The sequence below is a fragment of the Lygodium microphyllum genome, chromosome 16, assembly GCF_053477565.2.
Source record: "Lygodium microphyllum isolate KBCC chromosome 16, Lygodium_microphyllum_v1.1.10, whole genome shotgun sequence".
Lineage (NCBI taxonomy): Eukaryota > Viridiplantae > Streptophyta > Polypodiopsida > Schizaeales > Lygodiaceae > Lygodium > Lygodium microphyllum.
In genome coordinates this window covers 66,844,451-66,858,370 of record NC_141150.1, presented here as the reverse complement: position 1 = coordinate 66,858,370, position 13,920 = coordinate 66,844,451, and positions in this window count along the sequence as shown.

The following is a 13,920-nucleotide window of genomic DNA, read 5'->3' as shown; positions in this document are numbered from 1 at the left end:
AGTCACAAGGAGAATAATCTCTAGATAAACATGGTTGTTTATATGTAATACAATGTTCTTCATCATATAGTTTTGCCCAGCAATCATCTATAGTGTGACCATTTCTATTGCCATAAGAATAATGTTTGTTAGGAAACTTGAGATGAGAGAACCTACCACCACCACAACTCCTACATGTACAACATGGAAAGGAACACCTTCAAGCAAGTAAAGCTTGGTCGATTTGTTCTAACTATGTATCCTCTTGTGAGATCATAACGGTTTCTTGATTTGTGAGTCATCGTTCACATCGTTGTGAATATTCAATCAAAGATATATAAGCTTGATCAAAATTGATCCCATCTTTGTAAGATAAGATGGTAACAATATTATCATAAGAAAGATCCTTTACAGTATCAAGAAGTTATGTTACCAATTGCTTTCATGGAATAGCATCACTAGTAGAGGCAACAAGTTGATTGATAATTTTCTTAAATGATTTGATATGTGTTATCATAGAAGTCCAGATGTTGTATTATAACTTAGTGAGCTAACTAGGAAGTAAGTATTTTTGCAACAAATTTCTTCTCAAAATTTGCTATCAAATACTCCCATATAGCTTGTGAGGTTGAAAGATTACATACATCAAGCATAAGAGATGTTTGAAGAGTAGAAAGAATTTACTGACGAGTTGCTTTATTGTGTCTGACCCACTCATTATAAAGAGTTTGTCATTTTTCAAAGATAGGTCGTTTAGTTAACAAGGGTATTATCATGAGCCTAATCAATTGGTTGAGGTGAACATTCATAATTACCAAGAAATATATCATGCAAGTCATCATCTTTAGGAATTTGCAGCATCTTTACTTTCCACCCAAGGAATCCTTGTCCTTGAAAGTGAGGAATGGAATGTTATCGAGAAGAAAATCCATTGATGATTATAGAATTAGACATAGTTGGCTAAGAGAATATGTACAATATGAGATCACAAATTTTGCATACCATATACAAAATGATGAGGTGAAAGTATAATGAAACAAAGAAGGATTAACAGGTCTAGTCCCCATGATGAGAGGCCTGTAACCCCTTTCCATCATCTTGAATTTGATAAGCACTTGCCATGGATGGAAGTCAATTTCCTTTAAATTTTCAGATTTGTGAACGAATGTCAATATAGGCTGAGGCCATAAGAAGGTCTTACTCCTTGCTAAGTGCAAGTAGTAGTGTCTAATCTTTTACAATAGGCCATGAATAGCTCAATGCAAGAAAATTTAATACACGATGTTTTAGACAAAGCAGGCAAGTATTTGTGCGCTTATAAGTGGATTTAAGCTTACTAATTTAGAGAATCGAATAAGAGAATATCAATAATTAAAAATGTAACAAAATACTTTAGTCTTAGTGTTAACACACACTAGTTGCAAGCTTAGTGTAATGCAAGTCCATAATTGGAATAGTCGGCCTCGATGCACTTGACCTCATCAATGAAGCTTAGTTGAGGATCTCTAGACATGGAATGGGCTCTAAATGAAGTGTATCAATGATTTAAATGATTGTTAATGATAACACTATAGAGAAAAAAGTAAGAAAGTCAAGCTTTCAAGCTTGTGGCTATGGCTGCCATAGGGTACACAATTAGGGTCTGCCTTAGTGTGGGCAGTAGGGAAGGAATTATGTTGAACCCTCTTAGCTAGAGATAGCCCACTTGGGGGCTAACAAATCCTAGAGTGGCTCAAGAGAATGTGTCCTCTAATACCTGTGCTATAGTGCAAAATCTCATCCTATTGTGATCTATGCCATTTTTCGAAAACACGCAATACTGCTTCCTCATTGCCCAATGTTAGTGTTTGATGCGCCAACCCAAATGATGTGGAAGATGATCAATGAGCTTAGGCTATTATTGTGCTCCACATTGATGAATCTTCAATACACCATGTAAATTAGCACTCTATTGCCAAGGCCAAATGGGATGAGTTGGAAAAACTCTATGGTGCCCATGGAAAAAATTCACAAACTTTTCCTAGAATATAATGAAGGGGAGGATCTTGGAAAATTTATCTCCCATATGAAGGGGCTTATAGCCTAACTAGCTTCCATATAAGCACTAGTAGCAAAACTTGATCCTTTTGAAGGCCCTTAGAAAGGTTTTTCCTACTCTTATAACAACATTAACAAACAACCCAAATCCCAGCTTGGAAGGTACCATCTAGTCATGCCTGGATGAAGAGAAGAGGAACCATAAGGAGGGGACTTCATCATCTACTTCTCGTGAGCAAGTGTTAGTTCATACAGTTTTCATAAAATGTTGTTTTTGTCATAAAAAAGGACATATTATAAGTAATTGTTGGAAGAAGTACCCATAAAAAAAAAGAAATGCAATAAATGCCAAAAGACTAGGCATATTACTAGTAAGTGTCCCAGTGTTCCAGAAAAACCTAAGGAATTGGAGGCTAACTTTGCCTCCCAATCAACTGAAGATTGAACCTTTTGAGTCTTGTAAACTCTCTACCTATAACCATATTTTTAGCCTAATTTATAAAGGCATCTCATTGTGGATTAAGGGGGGGCATCTTGTCATGCTTTGTAATCCAATGCCACTTGGCATTGAGGGGGATGTTGAGAGTGTAAGCATGTGAATCCTCCTTATGCTAGAGGGGATAAGGGTAGCCGAGTGTGAATGGTCTTGAGGGGAAGGGGAAACCCTCACCCTAGCCATCTGGGGATATATAACAGCCCATGGGTGTACATCAATTGATGAGAGAGTGTGACTCAAGTTGAGCTTTCGAAGTAACTTAATAAGCAATACTTTTTCTTGTACTTTTGAGCTCTTCTCTCCCTCTTGTGCACATCTCAATGCTGCTTCGCTCTAATTTTGTACATGAATTGTTTGGTTGATATGATTATTATATTTTAAGTTTCTTCAAAGTGAATGGAGTCTTATTTCATTGGATTAAATAGCACAATGGACAAATGGATGTATCTAATCTCTTTTGTTGCAACTCATAGGTTTATCTTTTCAATTTCATGGATTCAATCAAATTGATATATTTAGATCTCATATGAACCTTGGATGGCAAAACCTTTAGATTTACAGCTTTTCTTTGGATGAGAGAATTGATGAATAATAACTCAGTTTATGGGGATTATTTATTGTATAGTTGTTCTTATATCATATTTCATGGAGTACTGAATCTATAAACTCATTTGGAGAAGAAGAATGAGAATTACATATGATCATATTATTTGGATTACTCTGAGGAGTATATAGATGCAACTCTCTTGGGAATATTCAAGTTATATGACACTCAACAAATAAGTTCTCACTTATCTTACTTATACTATAAATTTCAATATGTTTGATGTTTTCATTCTTTTAGAAATGATACGAATCATATAACAAGTAAAATAAATAAATTATATATATTAGAGTATGTTAAATTGAGTAGAATTGTCATTTTGTGGTTCCTACGAATGGGTTATTGTTTATAAATGCTAGGTATTATGATCAAATGCTTTGAGTAAACTCATTGCTTCATGAGCTTTATTTTATATTAGATAGTATGAAATGTACATTATAAGGTGGTGTATTAAGTTATGTTCGCGTAAAATTATTATTATTATTTTTAAAAAATATTATTGCATATATTATGAAAATTAGAATCATATTATTGATAAATAATGTAGTTGTTATTGAGTATGGACTAAATGAGAGAAGATACATGTACCTATGAGAGAGAGAGAGAGAGAGAGAGAGAGAGAGAGAGGAAAACTCAGTTTGATTTTGAGTTTGCACGTGACATATTTTTCAAAGATTTCTATTCTCTTACTATGAAATACAAAAGATATTTACATAATACATACTCTGATGGAGATATGCAAAACATTGGTATTTTAAATGTGTTGATCCATATTCTATGATATCTTCTTATATGTAAACATTATGAGGGATACTACAAAAACACATGGATGAGAATCTTCATCTTATGATATAGGATATATTTGCAATATTATATTATCGATAGTGATTGAATACTTCTTTTGAGACATATTAAGATTATTGAGCCTCTTTGGAGGGGAGATCATATAAGTGTCTTACAAAAGATGCAACTCTAAATGAGAATAAGAATATGAATGTGAATTTAAAAAAATATAGCCATGGTGATTTCTAACTAGACATGCTTAGATGCAATCTCCAAGTGAGAGTGAGATTAAATTAAACCAATTACGGTTGGACTCAACTCTACTATGAAAAAGATTCTTTAAGAAACAAAAAGGATTGACTTGAAGATTTTGATGATCACTTTATGAAGACTAGATGTGAAGGATCATAAAGAAGATGTCTAGCTATCCAAAAGACTCTTTATGAAGATGGCACAAGCTATTAGAAAAACTCTTTGTGGATAAATTATAATAGAGTTTCTAATTTGAAGACTCTACTTTTATGAAGATATATATGGATTGGAACATGAATACCCATGCAAGTGATACTCAAGATCTATAATCACAATCAAGATATGATGACAAACATGAAGACAATGCAAAAGATAAATTCTCTTACATCTTTTTCTTTGATATTTTAGCTTAATGAGTCTAAATTTTATTTGACAATAATAAATAAGACTTAAAGAGATAAATTTTTTGAAGAGTGATCGAATGCCATTTATCTTTCCTAATACATGTTAGGTAGCTAAGCTTTTGAGGACAAAGCTTTTGAAGAGGAATTGAAAGTAACAATCTTTTGTGTAAAACTATCAAACCTATTAGTTTATGATTATAATATAGTAAATAAATAATACTATAAGCAAAATACATATCCATAAACTTGTTAATAGATAGTATTGTTCAATCCTATAGTCTACAGAGATTAAACATAGTTATATTAGTTATACATGATGTTTTTAATATTTTTAGTAGATAATATTATATTTTTAATAACAAAACACATAAGAAAGCTTTAAAAAGTATGTATGAGTTGTAAAAAAAATAAAAGATGTAATTTTTACAACACAATATTAGAGAATTTGAAAATTTTCCAAGTCTCAATTTCAAATAAGTAATAAATATTTGACCATGTGACTAAATCTTGATCCATAATTGAAAGTGGGATTTGAGAAGGTAGCTTATATAGCATTTAGGGTAGACTCTACCTTTAAGTAAGATAATAATATTTGACCATGTGGTCAAATAATAAAAGTAATTGGGGGTTCCCAGAAAAGTGTTTGGAAATTTTCAAATTCCAAAATATGGTGTTTTATGATACTCGATCTAAAATCATCATTTTTAATTTTTTACAAAAATCTTAATTTTGTAATTCTGCTTGCATGACCTTGTCGAGTAGACATGTTCCAGTCAATTTGAGTACCTGTATATCCATATTCTAAGTTCGTATCAAGAAGATATGAGTGACAGAAACAAGTTGAAATCCTGTCCTTACTTCCTTTCTTTTGAATTATGTGTGATTATTTCTCCTATGATTATTAATTTTGATTATAAAAATTGATATTGAAAGTAGTATTAAGATTAATGCATATACCTCTAATTTGATATATCACTTATTGAAACAAGCTTTTCTTGAGAAATACATTATTCAAGAAGACATGTACAGTGAGCTTTCATGGCTGCCCACAAGGATCCTTTGTATGTTGAGCTTCATGTCTTCAATCCGGGGGGAATGAGGCCAAGAGGGACTAATGGGGGTCTTGGGGCTAGAATTGGAGAGGTTTGAGAGCTTGGATTGAGCTTCAATGGCTTCCCCAAATAGTTCAGTATTGTACCCGAGGGTTTTAAGCTCAAATTCCAAAAGAAGGAGATCACGGCTCTTAGCCAACCACTAGAGAAGTAGGGAAGCCATGGAGGAGGTTGGATGTTTTTGAGAAGGGGCAGGAGGATAGTAGAGGCAACAACACAATCTATCCTGCAAATTGTGAACTACTATGTGGTGACTCTATCTAGTCCTACCCAACCGATACAATGATCTACCAAATTCCAGGAGAGCAAGGAATCAAGATGAAGTGATGGTTGATGTCTTAAAGGGCATTGGAGCAAGTTCTCAAAACTTCTTGGGGATGGCAACCATGGTAACTTGTAGGAGAAGAGAGAGAAGGGAGGTTGGAGTAAAAAGTGATTGGGATTTTTTCCTCTTTTAACTCTCGAGCCTCCAACTTTGGTCCTGAACTGTCATGATAGGCCTTGCATCGCGCTTGAGTGGTTTCCATGCACTATAGGGCCATCCGCTGTATCTCATCCAAGCATTCCAGGTGCAGGAGATGGCGTTGCTGTGACTCATCATCTCCCAAGCATTCTTTAACTACCACTCGCAAAGAGGGCAATTCCAATTTAACAGGGAAGATGGCTTCTGTACCATAAACTAACTGGAAATGGGTCTGTCCTGTAGCTACCTTATGGAGGTTCTGTATGCCCAGAGGGTCTTTGTAAGTCGATCGTCCCAGTCACGACGATGTGCAGCAATCGTTCTTGTCAAGATCAAGCAAAGGATGTGATTGGTGACTTCAACTTGGCTGTTGGCTCTAGGGTAGTAGGGAGTGAACTTGCGATGGCGGATCTTATACAGCTCCGTCAGCTCTTCCATGATTTTGTTAAGGAAATGAGTACCTCAGTCACTTACTAACTCAAGGGGACTGCCAAAATGGGTGATAATATTCTCATACATGAAGAGGGCTACGCTGTTACCATCGTCCCGCTTCAGAGCTTTAGCTTCACACCACTTTGTGACATAATCCGTACATACTAAGATGTATTTGTTCTGCTTCCGTCTGATAGGTGGACCTTGAATGGCTTTAGGGGAAGAATGGGTTGCAGTGGCATGGCACTTGTTTTGGTGGGTTTCCCCATTCGCTGACAAGCATCACATCTCTTACAGTAGTCATATGCATCCTTATGGAGGGTCGGCCACCACTAGTATCCTGCTAGCAAAGCCTTTCTAGCTATTGCTTCTCCTGCGAAGTGTCCACCACACTACAAGATATAGGCCTTATACTGACGTTTAAAGCGACGAAAATGCAAACAACAAAATTTGCCTCCGTCGTCGCAAAAAGCGTCGTTATTGGCAACGCCATAGAATAGTCGGTATTGGTGTCGCTATCACCAATACCGACGTTGATAGTGACGGTTTGCGACGTGCATAACGACGCTAATAGCGATGCGAGTAGTAAAATTTGTGACGCTAATAGCGACGGTAACAGGGATAATTTTTTTTTGGCAGGGCAATAGTACTGTGTGCTTTATGAGAGCCATACAAAATAGTTTCTGCACTACTGTGTACAATGCACTTGCAAACAAAATCAATGTATATTGAAATCATAAAACTCACACATGAAATAAATACATGATCGCATAAAAAGTGAATGATACAATCATGACAGGATATCACTAATACATAGAAAATGTCTACATAGATCAGGCGACTCAAAAATAAAGGTGTGTGAGCTCTAGGGATCCAAGGGCGAGCTACAAATCCTCATCCCCCGAAAGCTCGTCCCGCCGCAAAGGAGCATCGAATGGACTCTGCAGCAAAAGAAACAACACATCAGTCCACCATACAATAGTGCATTCAAATATCTCATGGTAACTACGGACAAGAAAGATGAGTGACTTACAGGGCCGCCGCGTCTATACAATCGGTCGATCAATGCAGTGAGATCGTGCCTCTCTGCATATGGAGTCTCAAGGCCAGTCAGATCGCGATTTGTAATGGAGTGCTGCAAAGAAAACAAAATGCTAACTGTTAGAAATATGATTTTCAGTACAAAGAATATTTCAAAAAAATAAACAAGCAAAACAAAAGAAAAACTTACAAAGTCCTTCAAAGATGTCCTGTGGCCGCTACTCCCAAGATGATGGACCACTCCGGCCTTGACTCGTGCCCTCACCGCCTCGTGCTGCTGACTCCAACGTCCTGGAGAATCTGTAGCCTCCTCCCTCAGTCGGCACCAGTCGTCTGCATCTAACCACTTGGGCTTTGCAGCCCCACTCTTGATTGCCTTGTGTGCGTCGGATCGTCTATGTGACATGTATGCATGCATGCAATCCATCATCCAGCCCGTAGAGAATCTATCTACTGTGGCTGGCACTGGAGACTCCTCGTGCAAGGATGCTACTATGTAGTCCTTGCTCCCCTCTGGTATGTTCTTCCAATGATCCAAGACGTTGTGCCGAAAAACATTGTTGGCACAAAACTCTCATGCGAGCCATCACCCTCCTCCCCTCATCATTCATGATGATGGCTCCTGACCTACTATCGACTAGATATCCATAACCCGCAGGAGTCTGCCTAAGATAGGTCCTCTCCCATCTGCATCCACGCTCTTGGGTATATCCAGGAGACCCATGTGCATCTGGTGTACCGACGGGGGTAATATCGACCAAAGTGGCACCCACAGGGGTGCCACCTGCTGACGGCTGCGCAAAAGCCGGAGTAACTGGAGTAGACGTCCCCACAGGTGTGACAAATCCTGGAGGTGACACATCCAGCTGAACGACGAGACGGAGACATCGTGTCCGTGTCTCCACAGCATCCACCTGAGCCACGAGAGTGAGGAGTCGCACCTGTATCCCATGTTGACCGCGGGCTCACTGCCTCTGTATCTCTATAGCATCCCCCTGATCCCGATGCACTCCCTCCCTCTGGCCCAAGTCTTGAGCGTCGAGATTGTCTGCTCGAAGCCGAACCATCCAATGGCGCTAAAGCAGATCTAGCAGAGCTCCCTAACGAAGACCGAGGCAGCTCCTAGTCTGCCATCTCTCTGAATCTGGTGATCTGGTCTAGAGATATGCGTGCGAAGATGTCCTGTAACTCCTCATCGCTCTCGCTCAACTCATCCTGAAAATGTCACCTGCACAGACAAAAAATGATGTTAGAATAATCAATTTAAATCATACAAAGCATAGTAATATAAATCATCTAAAGAAAATCTTACTTAAAATGCATATCTTATGTACCCTTATAAGCGATTGGTCAATGAATTGAGTAAGTGGATGCTCCAAGTATGAAGTATCCTATGGTCCCATATTAATCTCCTAACACAACTCCGCATACACTGGAAGGTCGATAGACATGTCACCACAAAAGAATGAGTCTGCCTCGTTCTCAAAACAACCTTCAACTCTTGTATTTTCATAATTGTTAGCCAATGCTGGCTCCAAGCTTTCGACGGCCTCCACCCCTTGCAATATCAATCCCTCTATTTTCATATTATCTTCATCTATGCTCAGAACATCGCTTTGATCATATACTCTCGCACTTCGGGGAGTTGAAGGTATAACATACCACCATCAAGGTTGTCGGGGGTTTGGATAGAAGATTACATGTTCACAAATACGTACAAGAGAATTCAAAACATTGTGACATAAACCATGTCGTAATATAATTAGCAAGCAAATGAGTCCATGCACCTGTTCACAATGGGCCAGCAACACAAAGGTGTCGCGCAAATCCGTCTATTTTTTTTTAGAATCTATTGCGAGAAATCCAGATGGACCTCGTCGAACTGTTGCTCTAGCTCCTCCAAGTACCATTTTGAACCACTGCATATCGAATAGTATCATGGAGAAGCTACAGTAATCCACCATAACAATACTTTGCAAGTTTCCGAAATACTCCATCTCATCCACAACCGTGTTTGGATCCGTTGCTCGTCGTCGGCTCTCTTGCTCGAACCTTGCCATGATCCCATCGTGGAGCGTAATTTGTCAATAAGCTCCACGCGAAAATGCCGTCCGCGCGACCACGCTGCACTGTATATTTTGTACTGTACATTGAAACACTCAAATTAGATGTCACATATAAAATTTAGATACGAAGATTCTAAATCCCTCATCACCTTTGGGCTACATCCCCTCGAGAATTCCCACTCCTCCATTGAGATCTCTGTCCCTTCGCGAGATGTTGCGGTCAAAGCTCCATGCAACCATCGCATTGACATAAACCGCAGCATCTCCTCCATGCCTTCGGGATATTGAATCAGTCGATGACGCATACTACATCGGAATTCAGCTCGCGCTTCCTCTCGATCTTGCCTAGCGATTTGGTACTTGGCGAGCCACGTCTCCATAGAGGCATGGTGCAATATACAAAAGTGATTCACCTTCTCTTCCATTGAGGCATCCATTCTTTTTTCTACCCCATTTCCAACCACCACATCTCCATTCAGTCTATCATCGTCCTTCAGCGACCATAGCATTTCGTTGTCTGGTTCCACAGTTGGTAGCCATTGTGAAATATGCACTAGCGCCTCACACTCCAACCAACCTTTGGCCATGCTACCTTCGGCCGAGCTCGTTGTTGCACAAAGCCTTTCATGGTTTTCATGAAGCGCTCCAAGAAGAACATCCATCGCGTATGGACAGGTCCAATAATCTCCACTTCATCCACAAGATGCACAAGAAGGTGGATTTGTATCGTGAGCATGCTGATGGGTAGGTATTTCTCAAAGAGAGAGACCATCTCCACTGCTCCCTGCCTCACGGATTCAATAGAGGATGTCTTAATCTCCTTCTGCAAGATCCATTGCACCAAAGTCGACAACTTGTAAATGGCCCCGCGTATTTCTGGAGTAAGGCATCCTGCGATCGTGATCGGTAGTACAAACTACCACAAATAAGAAAGCATTAGGAATAATGGCTACATTCCAAATAGCAAAATGCCCACACTAATTACAATCCATTCGTAGTACAAACCTGACATATCTTATGCCAGTCATGGGATTTTAGCCCTGATAATTGGTCGTCTTTAGAAAATGCGGACCTGAGAGAACACATCATACCTGCCATCGGAGTGCGGATAGACTTGATTACTTGCTTCACAATGCGCTCTTCTTTAGTGGATAAAACCCAAGGAGTGCAAGGAAGCTGCATGCAACCATCAGCACTCGACTGCGGCCAAAGCGCCTCCATCTTACCTACCTCCTTCAAATCCATTCGTACCCCTATAGTGTCTCTCTTTCCTATGATGTGGTCCCATAATAAGCTGCCCACATTCTTAAAAATATGCATGGGATCCAACAAGTGGTTGACCTGCAAGTGGGTCCAATATGGCAACTCGTAGAAAACTGAGAACCGCTGCATTCCATTTGGATGTGATTATGCTTGAACCATTTTCAGCTCGTACCAGCTTGCGGCGTTCATACGTGTTGGAGGTTGTCCAAGGAAACCTTCCCTGCGTTCATGTCCTCCGGTAAGAAAGTAGCATGTCCTTGATATACCATCGTCTTCATGGTTCATGACCTTTGGGAGTCTAAATGTGGCCCGCATAATGGACATGCATGATAACCTGAGGTAACCAGACCTGTTCCAACACCACGACCTAGTGAATACTTGATTGAACAAGATAAAATATAGATATTACTAGCGAGAATGGAGGCCTGCTCACCTGAGCACTCTCCCAATCCTGAAAAGTCATGCATCGTCCACATGAGAATGGCTCGAATATTGGCTGACCGCCGACCATCGCGCCTACTCATATCTTGCACAGTGATCCCCTCCTCCCATAAAATCTTAAGCTCATCGACTAATGGACGAAGATACACGTCCATATTTTTTACTTTGTAGCGGCCTGGGACGAGCAAGCCAAGGATGAGATGTCCTTTCTTCGTAGAAAGCCATGGAGGGATATTGTAGTTGACAAGGACTATAGGCCACACACTGTAAGAAGTTGAGTGCAAACCGAATGGGTTCACACCATCCATTGCAAGACCGAGCCGAAGATTCCTTGGCTCTCGGGCAACGCCTTGGAAGGTAGAGTCAATGTGGCTCCATGCGCGCGAATCCGCTGATATTCGTTGAACTTCATCGGTGGACCTATTCTGCGCATGCCAGGTTGTCAAGCTCGCCATGCCGGACGTACGAAACATGTGGTTTATGCGGGGGAGAAGCGAAAAGTGTCTGAGAACTTTTTGAGGGATGGTTTGCCCTTGCAAGTCCTATCGATACTTGTGAGAACCACACTTTGGACATGTCTCCATAGTCTCGTATTCTCCTCAAAACAGACATCAATCGTTGATACATGCATGGATGTTATTGTAGTCTATGCCAAGCTTCCGTAAAACATGTCATGCATCATCACGAGAATCAGGCATGGTATTTGCAGGTGATAATATATGATATTTCAATAACCTGAAAAAAATCATAAAACACCTTGAAAAAGTACAAATGTTTGTAATAATAGTGCCAAAAAAAATATTTAATGAAGTGTATGTACAAGGTACCTAAACAACTCGATCACACTCGTATCGCTCCACCCGTATTTTGCTTGCACACTTAAGAGTGCAAGCAATGTCTTCAGCCGAGATACTCGGCACCCATCATATAATGGTATGGATGCTTCCTCTCTAAGCGGATCAGAAGTCTTGACATCCATGGGAATCAATGCATCGATCATTGCCTCCATCTCAGGCTCCAAGATTGTAGGTAGGTCTGGAAGGTTGCATGTCTCCTCTGGCATTGACTGTATAGATTGGCCTTGCGAGTGGTGGATTGGCTCCTGCACTCTATCCATCGCACGTCCACGTACTCTTCTAATTGGCCGCAAAGGGTGCACTCCCCCTTGGGACGAGACATCACCTCCCTGGATAGAAAATTTGCCAGCAAGACCCAATCTTATTGTATATGGTATTCAATTAGCTTGCAAGTACAATGCATTATTGATATTAACTTCAAATTACCGTTTGCTAAAGATCCACAATCGCCTGATCAATAATCTCAGATTGAAACTCGCCAAATCGTCGTACGTGTTCTATAGACAATCGACGTTTTCGTCTAATTGCCAACTTGCATTGAGAGGAAGGACATGGGACACACTGATTAAGATACACCTCGCGATCTTGAACAACAAGACCTTCTTCGTTTTCCATCTTTTCTACGTTACAACAAATAATTTAATGACTTGTAATACAATTTGGGAAAACCCTTCACTCATTGTTTATTGGAGGTCACTTATGCTTCTCCAGATGTCTATTTGATGTGAGATCACTTGGGATGCTATGTCAATGTCTTGGCATACTATTGGACTAATTTGAGCACTCATTTACTCAATTTTATAGAGGTTTTCACTTTTGTAATAAGTGGGGTTGAATGCTATTTTGTCAGAGAAACTTCATGCTTATTGCTTGTTGATGCTTATTGATTACTTTGCATGCTACACTAATGTCTATGGTTGATGCCATATACTTGGCCATGCTTCTAGAATGCACTTGGATTGAGATTGAAGCTTAGTCTCATTGAGTTTGACTATCACTTCTCACATCAAGCATTAATTTAAGACACTTCATGCCTCTTATCATTGGATGATACATGAGCCATTTATTAGATATATTATAGTTAGACAATAGGACTAATTGTGACATGTACATGCTCTCTTGATACTCATTGGATGCAGTACCCCTATCATAGGATGGTTTGATGTTTTGTCTTGGATCTAGTACTTACATCTGTCATAGTGTTGTCAGTGGTATTTATATGCTTCTAGGTTATGTATTGAGCCTCAGTGCCCTCTCTCATTTCCTTCTCTCTCTCCTCTCTCTCTCTCTCTCATTTTTTCTCTCTCCTCTCCCTCTCATTTCGTTTTCTCTCTTCCTCTCCTTCTCTCATTTCATTTTCTTCCTTAAAGGTTTTATTTGGAAAATATATCTCTCTCTTCCTGCTAGCTTTCACTCAAGAGGTCCTTCCATTTAAATGCTCCTAACACTCTCCAATGAGTTGCATTTAGATGAGTTACATTGTGAGTTCAATTTGAATGCAACCCATAGGGTGTTTTATCTAGAGAACTAATTTCATGTCGTAAGTAAAAAAATTTCACTAATTTCTTTCCTAATACAATTGATAAACATTAGACATAACTAATCCTCCATAGCAATCATTAGACATAGCAGTAGACATAACTAATTTCTTTCCTAATGCAATTGATAAACGTTGGACATAACTAATCCT